This window comes from Drosophila guanche, unplaced genomic scaffold (assembly GCF_900245975.1).
Source record: "Drosophila guanche unplaced genomic scaffold, DGUA_6, whole genome shotgun sequence".
Taxonomy (NCBI): Eukaryota; Metazoa; Arthropoda; class Insecta; order Diptera; family Drosophilidae; genus Drosophila; species Drosophila guanche.
This window is the reverse complement of record NW_022995747.1, coordinates 8,344,210-8,356,183: the sequence shown is the minus strand read 5'-3', so window position 1 is coordinate 8,356,183 and position 11,974 is coordinate 8,344,210.

The window sequence follows — 11,974 nt, the reverse complement described above, 5'->3', positions numbered from 1 at the left end:
TATCTGGCACTGATGCTGCTGTCCCGACTGTAGCCGAAACTGAAACTGAAACGGCAGATGGGCAACTTCATAGAGTTGCAAATTTATCGAATGACCGAAAAAGACAATTCATTACACGCTTAGCCATGGCCAAAACGCTTACTCTCTCCCTCTGCCTCTCCCTCACTTTGAGTATATTCTCCCCCTGGGATAAAGCCGAGCAAAGGCAAAAGCAAAGCAAATCATTTGCATTTGAGATAATTGCCGCAGCGTTTTGTATGCATAGCCATTGGCAGTCACAGCTCCCAGTTCCCAGTTCCCAGCTTCAGATACTAAAGCTCCAACTACAGCGAACTAGGACTAGGGCTATGGCTCCACTGCGATTGGAGCCGGACAAGTGCGTCACGAGCTGGGCCATAAATTTCGCAAGCGGGGTGCCCGCATGTGCAGGCTCAGCGACCCAGGGTCAAAGGAGCGGGAGCAGGAGCCACAGCCCGGACAGAACAGACCCCGAACCACCGCACCGATCCCCAGTCTGTTTTCAGTCATTGCTACAAATTGACAAATTCGCTGTCGCCTGTCACAGTTTCTTCTCACTCTTTCTCTGGGGAAATCCCGTCCAGGACCAGGAAATTCTCTTTGTGTCAGAGGGCTGGTTGCTGTTCGGTTGCTGTTCGGTTGCTGTTTGTGTGTCTGTGTGTGTGTGGGTGGGTGGAACTGGGCTGGAACATAAATGATAACAGTCGCAAAGCGCTGATTCATTTACTAAATATTTGCATAGGCGGCCTTGTCAATGCTGCTGGCTGAATGGCTGGCTGGCTGGTCGTTGTTGGTCAGTTGGTCCGTTTCTCCAATGGTTTTTGGGTGGAATATCAGCGTGAGAGCGGACAAAGCGACGCCGTCGACCATTTTTTTCGGTGCTGTATGTGTGGTTGTGCCGCCCGGGGCCAGATCCGAGACCTCTTCCCACTGTACATTGCGCAAACATGGCTCAGATATGTATGTTGGTCAAGATTTACGATTGGCGCATGTCAAAGGCTTAATGCGTTTCATTGTGCTCATGGCCATGCCCCTCTGCCTCCTCATTCTGCCTATTTGCTCAGCTTTATTAAAATCCTCAGCCTCAGCCCTTTTGGGGCTGCGTTTGTCCAGCGGTTTCTTCATTAATTAAATGCGTTGTCCATCGAGGGAGCAGGAGGAGGCTGGAGGCTTTTTCGTATGCCGTGCGCTGACAAAAAGCATAAATATTGTAAAGCATAAAAATAAATAATAATGCGACACACACACATAGGGCTGTGTGTGTTTGTTTTACGCATACAAATGGCTGCAGAGCACATGTCAGGCATTGAGAAATGTTTGACCGGCTCGAAAGCATTCCTCCCTCCCCACAGAGAGAATGAGGAAAAGCGGATTTTCTTGCGGTTGCTGCGAGTGTCGGTTCTTAAATTTGATTGTATGCAAATTGGCAATTCTCTCTGCGACCTCTCCTTCGGCCTCTCTCCTTTTAATTAACATGTTTACAGTGGTGCAGCGCCATTTGGCAATGCGTGATTAAGCAATTTAATTGAATGCATTGAGGCGCATCCACATCCACGTCTCTGCGTGCGGCATGCCCCATGCACTGGCCTGTAAGTATTCCTCATTAGTGTGTCACAATTTCTGCAACAGATTTCTTTTCTGCCAAGCCCATCCTTAGCCTCGTCATGCTCGTCTGCTCCTCCTGTGGCACAAGGACACACGTTCCAAATTTTAGCTCATTAAATACTTCAACCTTTGCTGTGTACGCCCACACACACACACACAGGAGAGCCCGTCAAAGGCCACAAAAAGTAGAGGAGGAAAATAAAAGTGGCAAACATTTTGAGGCAATTTCATTTCACCCAAAAGCAGCACAAGTCTCTCCCCTCTCCGCACGCCTCTCCCTCTCCCTCTCCCTGTCACTGATCACAGTCACAGCAACAGCAACAAAGTAACGAGATGTGGGGCGGAGGGCAGCAACAAAAACAAAAAAAAAGCAAAAGTTAACCACGTTGTCATGTTGCCATGCTTAAATTATAATGAAAAGGACTCTGCCACACACACACTGCCACATCTGTTTTCTCTCTGTGTAACCTTATTTTGCCCTAGAGCTGTGCTTTCTTTTGGCCCCGTGCAGCGAGCGCCCAGTGAGAGAGAGCAGCGAATGCACAAGTCGATTTTGTCTCATTGAAGGTTGCCTGTCGCTCTGTCCCTGTCTCCGTTCTCCTCGTTTGTGGTGAGTGTTCCGCACATTTTACTCCAGCTTGGACGCCACTCCACAGCCCCACTCGGGTGCTGCTCCATGGCACTCAGGCTCCTTGAATGTGCTGCTGACTGGCATCACTTACCTCTCGGAAATGGGATCATCAGCCTGCCATTTCCTAGCGCTCTGCTTCACTACACAACATTTCCAGACAGAGTTTTGGGGCCAAACGATTGTTTATGTGTGTGTCTCTCTCTTTGTATACCCTTTCGGGGAGGGAGGGATCTATGCCACATGTTTGGTTTCCATTTTCCACTGATGATTTCATACATTTTATAGATATTTTCATCTGCCTAAAATGAGCTTCTTAAAGCATTCCGAGGTATCTTTTAGTCGTCTTCTCTTCTCCACAATTCCTAGTTGTTATTTATGTTTGTTGTGTGTGTGTGTGTTTCGTTTTCTCTCACTGTTTTCGTGGCCATACATATTTAATATTTCATATGTCTGCAATGATTTTGTACGCCTTTCCAGCTACCAGCTACCATCAACAGACCAGACCAGGCAGCAGCACATCCCTTGACGCCTCGCTGCGTATTATATTAAGTCCAAAATGAGGCTCCTGATGACGACGAATTGTCCTCGTCGACGTCTTCGTCTTCGTCTTCGTCTCCTCCTCCATCTTCATCACCATCAGCATCTCCATCTGCTTGGGGCTTGGTTGAGCCCTCCTCCGTTTGTCCTGTAGTTTGTTTGCCTTCTGTCACTGTTTATTTGTCACAGCCGGGCCTGGCCTGGCCTGGGCCTGGGCCTGGGCCTGTCCTAATGCCGCCTCCTGCTGAAGCCCATGTGTATTTCATTTTGCTTTTGCCAGTTCCGGTTGACTTACGCGCCATGTTGACTGCAATTTGTATGGAGCACGGTCCCAGTCTCGCTTGGTTAGACCGAACGAGCGGAGCAGATCTGAGGCGAAGGCCACACGCGTGTCCTTAAAGCGTGGCTCCTTCTGTGTATCCAGCGGCTTTAATGCAATTTTAATTAGGCCAAGTCCCCGGGGCAGCATCCTATTCTCAAATCTCAAACAAATTGACCATCGACTTAGCCCATTAACTCGGGAAGCTCGACAACTCGAAAAACTCTCGAAACTTTCGCTACCTCCTTCACCTCGCTGTGGGGCATTTAGTTACTCGCGGAGCCATCTACACCTACACTGCGCTGGAGCTTATCACCTCTAATATATGCGCATACACTGGACTGCTCTTGCCACTCCCTAACACCTGTCCCTGGTCCCCTTTAACCCACGCCAAATCATAAGGAAAAGGCCAAGTGGCTCGGCTTGGAACTGGGAAAAGTATGCTGCCTGAGAGCTAGCTAAAATCACAGGCGGCTACTGGTCATTGCTGGCCAAGGTAAAAGTAAAAGCCAACTGGGTAAAGTCAAAGTGTATGGCCCACAGCCGCACCCACACCCACACCCACACCAACAGGACAAGGATTGTGGAGTGCACTTTGCGCGTTGTCCTAAGTATTTGAGGAAATTTCATTGGTTTCGGCTACGCTTTGCAGCTCGAACATAAATAGTTGAGCACTCGACTCAGTTCTCGGACTCGAATGACTGGGCGGGGCAGGCGGGGCTGGAGGTGGGCTCAGCTCGGGCTCGTATACGTCTCTCGCATAAGAGACGCATAAAGTTTCCACTGCATAAATAGTTGTCGAGAAATGTTCGCATAAGTAGGCGACGATGCCTGGCATGCAAGTGTAAAAGATTCGCCCCCCACATCCCTCACCAAACTTTTCCACCCCAAATATGGCTAATGAAAAGTTTGCCCAGCGGGTAAGCCAAGTCCAAAGCTGCTGCTGCTACTGCACTTCAGTCCCAGCTCCCAGATCCCTCCTCGAGCTATTCAGAATGCATAAAAGACGAAAATGCGCAAGATTTTTAATTAGTTTTTCGGTTTTTCACTTGACACATGTACGAATGAATGTTTAAGTCTTACAAATGCTGTCTGGCAACGTTTTAATCAATCGAATGTTGTTAAAAGGTTCACTTGTGGCAATGGCAAAGTATTTCGATACTCTTCAAGATGCTCAAAGTAGAGCTTGAGCATAATCTCATATCCTGCTCTACCTTCAACGCTATAATTGCTTACGACAGAGAAGAGTCTCCCCAAACACACACAACCTGAACTCACAGAATACAATTATCAATCAGAGAGTAGACTGCCAGCAATCGTTGCCCTTTTCTGTGTGTTTCCTAATTTGCAGCTGTTTTTGAAATGAAGTTTCAAATTTACACCGAATTTTAGGCTATTTTTGGTGCAGTTTCTGCAGTGCAAATCTGATTCCAGTGGGGTAAATACGAAGAACTGAGCAGGAAAAAATATCCCTGGTTGAGGAATTAAGCCTTCTGATAAAATCAACAGAGACACACACACACACACACACACACAGCACACACATACAAACAATCATAAGCAGCTTTATGAACAGCAATGGCACTCGTTCGGTCTGGGTTGTGGGGGGGCACATAATATGATTCGGAGATTCATTCGTTTTGATGGAGATGGATTAAATGCGAGTGAGCCATGGAAAAATGACCAAGAAGCATTAGAGATTTCAATGTTTGCCCCACTCTCCCCACTGCGGCGATGCAATTGCAGCTGCACCTTGACCACACACGAGCTTGAGTCCAAGCAAATGGAATAATCTGGAAAGTAACTACGAGTTTGAGATGTTTTTGTGTGCTGCTCCTGCTACTGCCTGATCACTATGACTGGTTGAAACTTTATTGCCTTGACGCCAAACAAGAGAAGTATTAAATTTGAGAAATGCACAATTTCAGCTGCCAAGACGAGCTCCCAACTGTGGCCCCGGGGGGCACCAACATCAACCCCTTTCGAGTGACTTCCGTTGCCCAAAATCCTGCAAGCTGCTGGCTGCTGCAGATCTTTGCTCTCTGGTTGGCTGGCATTTTGACTGCTTGCTGGGGCCACTAAAAAATTCCATTTGTAAACGGCAACCGCATTAAACCAAACTCATCTCCGGTTGTTAATGACTGCCGCCGAGTCGACGAGTGTTGCTGTGGGTGTGGCTGTGGGTGTGGGTGTGGGTGTGGGTGTGGCATCGGATTGGGATTCGGAATTCGGAATTGGGCCGACTAATATGGATGCTCAAGCATCCAAAACGGAACTCAAACATTAACTGTGCAGGAAGTATCTACAGTTTTCAACTTCTCGGCATCACACTTTAACCAGTCGCACAAACAATTGACGCAAATGAAAGCTGACGCCCGATAACTGGGACCCTGTCCTGTCCCCGACCATCGACCACCGAGTAAGTGAGTGATGGGCGCCACACGCAACCGCCGTGCGCGAGAGGTGACTCGATTCACGGCCCGTAAATGATACAAGCGGGGGTGGAGGTGGCGCGGAGTGCGGCAGCTTGTTGCGACTGTCAGTCAATGGCAGCCAGCGCAACAGCCGCAAATTAGTGCAAAGTGCCACCCGGAAAGTGGGGCCTCCGACTCCACACAGCCAGCCCCTGCTCCACGGACACTCCGCTCTTCGTTTTGTTTGTTGTGGTAAGATTTGAAAGTTGATTAATGAATTCAAAATACAGCATGCGGAATGATGAGAGGAGAGCTTAGGGCTCAGGAGATGGGAAACGAGCTGGTCACGAGCCGGAGTAGCACTCGATGTCCGTGTAGAAGGAGTCTGGGTTCTGGATCCGTGGCCAGCCAAATGACAGACAGACAGACAGTATTTTATGTGCCCGGGGCCACTGGTACGGGTACGGGTACGGGTACGGGTCCGGGTCCGGGTCCGGGTCCGCACGGAAATGAATAAAGTGCGAATTTTTGTGTTCTTGGTCCTCTATCTCTTTCTGTTTCTGTTTCTAGTTCTTGTCCTCTTGTTCTCGCCCTCAGTGCGCTTTCTCTCACGCTCAGTCTGTTTGAAGAATGCAATTTTGTGATGAAGAAAAATTGATTGTCGTCGTCCACGTCGTGTGGAACAAAACGAAGAAAAAACGAGAAACGAGAGGGTGGCAACCAAAGAGAAAACTCTGCCGACACAGTCGCACAGTTGTAAGAGAAAAAGAAATTCCCAGACATTGCGGACAGGTTCATGAATACGACAGAGGCGGGAGAGGCGCAGTGGCAAAGGCAACGGCGTCGAGAGTCTACCACCCGGCAGCTGGAGAGCGGCAAAAAAAAAAAAAATTAATATTTGCTCAAATTGCGGCAAAGAAAAATCGTTCATTCTAAAGTTCAATAGTGCGTGAAATAAATTGTTTCCGTTTTTAATTTTCCATCAGGCAGGCAGGCCACACAGTCGGGGAGGAAGAAGAGATTCCTGGCAGCAGTTTTAAGGTTTTAAATTTCGAAATCCAAGTCGAAATGCCAGCCGACGCTTTAAACACAAAATATGCAATGGCAAAAGAACCCCACAAATTGCTGACAGTGTTTGCCGTGCCTTAAGAATTCGCGCAGAAGTCTAAAGGTTGCAACAGCAAAGTAAATATGGATCAGTTTTCCGAGGCATTTGCCAAGGAATTTTCGCAGCAAAGGTTCTAATATTCAGAGCAGTTTCTGTGCATTTTCTGTAGTTTTAAATATTTAATAGTTTGCATCATATTTAAAGGGACGAACGCGCCTTGCATAAGGCATGAGAATTGATAATCAATTTGTCACTTTTGGCCCAGTGTTTTGCATACCAAAACTCAATTAAAACAAACGCAAACACACGCACACGCACACGCACACACACATGTATTATGCAGCCAGACACAGACACTGTTACAGCTGTACTTACACTTACATTGATATAATTAAAGTTTACAACTGCAGCTGCGGCGGCTGCGGCTGCCGCCGGCTACCAAATGCAGAAATTTATATGCGCCGACGTCGCCAAAGCAAGAGCCATTCGGCATCGCCATCGCCATCGCCATCGCATCGTTCTATATATTGTATGAACAATATTTTTGCATGAATTATGAATTGTGTAAATTGTGGACATTGACTGCGTGTCTGTCTGTCTCTCTGTCTGGGTGTGCGTGGAAAAGCCAGCAAGTTGGTGTGCCAGCGCGGGGCACACAAAAACTTGTCGCCAATGCTGCCAAGTGGCGTGCTGGCCCCAGACCAGAGAAATGGTCCCAAAACCAGTACGGAGCAGGTCCCAGACCAAAGCCAGATTCCGATTCCCTTGCCAGCTGCGTTTTGCCTTGGGTGTGAGGAGCTCAAAATTAAACTGGCAAACGGAGTATGATGGAGCAGAGCTCCAGCTACACAGCTATAGGATACACATAACTTTACAGCTGGAGAAGCCTACAGACTACAGAAAATTTAAATCACTGCCGTGGCCTCGAGTGCTTTTTGTTACAATTTACGCTTTATGGGTGACATTTTACAATTTACTTTGTCGCAAAAGCACTTTGGGTGTGCGAGACTCAAAGGCGAAATGGCCAATATAAATTACACAGTTATGTGCAGTAAGTGTAACTGTCTCTCTCCCTTACTCTCAGTCTCAGTCTCGATATGCACTTGTTCCATTCAACCCTCCACGCTACTAATGTCCGCACCGAAATATTACTTAAACAGTAAATTGTGCCAAAAGCTGCAGCTTTGACTGGTAGCCCAAGACAGAGACAAATCGATGGAACGCGCACTTCCGGCTGCAGGCGCGCACGCGGCCATCGAATGGCCAAGGCCAGTTGTAATAGCCCCATAAGCGGTGCCCACAGAAATCGAGAATAAACGAGTTGGAAATTTAACTATAAATTGTCGCTACAACATGGGAGTCTATCTAACCAATTGGCTGAGAGAATATACTCTAGTTTGATTCAAAAAGGTGTCATAAAACTCTGCATACTGACTTGAATCTTTTCTGCCATTCATGATTTAAGAATGCGAATAAAATCGTTTTGCTGCTGCAAATGTTCGCGCCTTCTCTGCTGATTATTGGCAGTCATAATTTGGTCATGCATACGCTGGCAAAGAGCGCACATTTGAATTATTCGAGTTATTTCGCGCTACATTAAGTTGGTTACGCTCGCAAAAGGAAGAACTTTGCTATAGGAAAAGGGGTGCACAAATGATATAGAGTGAGAGACAGGCCTTGCTGGCTTTATTCGAGTGCGAAAATTCATGCGTGCCTTTCCTTGGCCATCTTCAGTGCAGATTTATCTGACTGACGACCACTTCATATCACTCTCCACCCCTCTCTCAGAATATATTTCCACAATTTTAATGCGACATTTTCAACGTTATTTTGAATTCGGAATATTCTTTATTTTCGTTTGGATTTTGTATGATTTCAGAGAAGTCTGTGAACCTTTTTCGGCGAACTGTTTTGGCACCCATTTGTGTTTGCCTAAGAGGCATGTTTGTGTTTTTGTGGCTAGTGCACATTTTAATTAAAAAATATTAATAATTAACAGAGCAAACAGAGGCCGGCCCTCTCAAAGCGATGGCTGAGTGTATCGGTGAGTGGGGATTCGGTCGCTTTGGTCACATAATTTCATATCTGCGTAAAGTACATTAAAGGAGCATAAAAATTCATTACGCAGCGGCGGTGGCAAAACAGCGACGGCAGTTGCCAAACAAATTATCGTTAGCCAAGTTAAAAGGCAAATGGCTATGGCAGTGGCACTGGCATCAACAGCGGCCTACAAGCCATGTCCACATCAGGGAAAAAGAAAACAGAGTGAGTGCCACACTGCAGTCCAAACAGCCCAACAGCCCAACAGCCAGACCAGCTGCCTGGCTGGAGAGCAAGGAAAACAAAAACTGTGACACACCGCAGCCTAAAAAAATGTTGGTCCATACAATTTACAGCAGTCCGCTCCCCTCCCCCCGCGCAGCATGTGGATGTGGAAAGCTGAAAGCTGTAACTTTACTGGAGAAGCTGTAAGCTGCTGCTGCACTCCCCAGTCGGGTACTTATTTTCATTATCTGACACACCTATTTAAAAATTTAAGTCTCCAAGTGTGACCCCCATTAGGTGGCACCTAAAAGCAGGCAGAAGGCAGAAGGCAGCAGGCAGCAGGCAGCACACCCGAACATGCATAAATAATTTACTTATTTAGCTTTTTAGTGGGTTGTTTTTTGGACAAGAGTCTGGTCCGGTCCAGTGCGGTCCAGGTCGCCTTGAGCATGCGAACATGAATTTATTTAGTGGCAGTTTCTGGGCCAGACCCAGAAAATTTGCAAACTCCCTCAAGAAGATTCCCCATCGATGCTGAGCCATCAATGTGCCCGGCAAAGTTGTCCCAGGAGGCGCTCAAAACTGTCAGCCATTGGGTGTTGTCCAAAAAGGTGCTTGGATTCTCCTTCCTTTGCCTGTTGTCCTTCCTTTGTTTGCGGCAGTTAAAATCTTTGAAGGGTCTCCCGTCTGGCTGCCTCTGTTTTGCCGAGAAGTGGTATGTTTTGCTGTGGTTTGCCCTCTTTCCAGCGTTTGATTGGGGCTCGAGTCTGATTAGATTTTGCCCCAAATTAAGGTTGATTAACAGAGCTTTGCAGGGTAAGCTACAATAACAATGGGATTATTGGTTTGGGAAGACATCAATTAGGCATGCTGGTCACTCCTGAACTATTAATATGAAAGGTTTGAAAAGGGATCAATGCAAAGTAATCACTCTTGAACTAACCACCTGTATCAACGATGGAGTTCCGATAGATAATTGATGGATTCCGAATGATCTGAATGTTGCTGCTTCATATTTAAGCTAAGTTCTGATTAAATCGCTTACTTGTACAACGACTACCCTAATTTCAGGCCTGCCCCACCCTTAAGTTCACTCTCTCAGCAACTCTGGTGCCTGTCATCCTCCACGAAATATCAAGTATACGCTCTGTTGTGTCCACAACGACTCGGCGACGGGTGCGGCCCTTCACTAAATACCTTAATTGGCTTTAACAATGCCTTAATTTTCTGCTTATATGTTTGAGGGGGCAGACAAGTGCTGGGGAGCACAACAACAATAGTACCCAATGCGCTATTGTTCTGTCGTCCCTCACACGTATTCTCACACACACACACACACACCATACTCTCTGTACACTTGTGTGCATGGTCACAGCTCACACACACACACACACTCACAGAGTCGTGCACTCCATTATAAGCAAATATTTTTAGCCTCATTTCAGCTAAAGACGCTTAAGCACGTTATAACTTTCCCCCCCTCCTCTGATGAGGTTGTTTTTTCAGCCAAGCACTCATACAGTCATACACTCACAAACTCACAGCCGCAGTCACAAATATATAAGTAAAACTGGCGCTGATTTACCTAACAAGCGCAACTCGAGGAACAAAAGGCAAAAGGCAACGCGATGGAAAAGGGAATCCTGTTGTTGTTTTCATTTAAAGTGATTTAAAAAATTCAAAGGGCAATTGTCAGGACACACACACACACACACGAAGAATCAGCCCTTGTCCATCAGAGAAAGAGAAACAGTAAGAGAGAGAGAGAGAGGGGGAGTGGGACAGAGAGCTCTCGGCTCGCCTTTTGCATCGCTCTAAAGGGGGACATTGCTTCTTATTGTTAACGTCACTTTTGTTGCTACGGTTCTTGTTGCCCCCCCCACCCCTTTGTTGTTGTTGCAATTGTTGTTTCTGCATTTAAACACATGCAGAACACACACACACACACACGGGCACATGCAATATGTGTGTAAGGAAAAGGGTACAAAAGACACTCAAAGCCCGTTGTCCGCTGTCCTCGCAATTCGTTGCCCCTTTCACATACACAAACTCACTCGACTCGACTCGATCTCTCACTCGCACAAGGCAGGACACGGACAAGGACAATGGGTGTGTGTGGGCAACGCTGATTACACCCAGCACTAAAAGTCTTCCAGGCTACAGAACCTGAACCTGCGAGCAACTGAAAAATCACTAAAAATTATCAAAATTAAATCTCTAAAAAAAATGCAGTCAGGATCTTAGCATGCAGATGACTCTGACTAATGGGTACTTCCCATTCGAAGCACTTTCTGTATTATTTTTCTTCGTACTTTTTTTGAAAAATACGAGCAGAAGAACAATGATAATGTCGCATGCTAAATTACATGCAATTATGTATTTTTCCTTCTATTTTTCTGCTGACTTTTCCACACTCGCTCTCCCCCCACTCCCCTTGAAACATTACCTCAACGCCCTGTCACCGCTGTCAACGCCAACAGTATGTTAATAACAACAGCAACAACACCAACAAAATACACATAAAAGAAAGAGCGCGAATGGTGCTGGCGGAGTACCAGGTTGCAGTAGCAACTGGCAACTGCATCTTCCCCATTTGTTATCCCTGGATATAATTATGGCTCGGAAAATGCTAAAAGGGGTAGTGGTGTGGTTCGAGGTACACATGTCGATGTGGTTAAGGGATACAAGAGATATTAAAGGCTACATACCACACTCGGCATGGAAACCCTTCTCACATTCACTGACATTTGACTGTCTCGCAGCTGACATACGCTTTGGGTTTCTCTAACTTAGCAGATACCATGTTCCCAATTAGGTTTTCATTATGCTAGTCAAATTTTTTCTGCGGTGAGCGTTGGATTTGTATTCAAAGCTGATTGACTGAGAATTTGAAGAGTTAATTATAGCCCAAGAGCTGCTGCAGAGTCAAGCATGAGCCAGTGAGAAGACATTCTGTTAATAACAGTTCATGGGTATAACAGTTTACAGCAAATGCCCATAAAAATACTGGGAATTCTGCCGCAAGACAGCGTAAAGGAAATTTTGCAACAAACTTGCAGCGGCAAAGGAAACTTAAA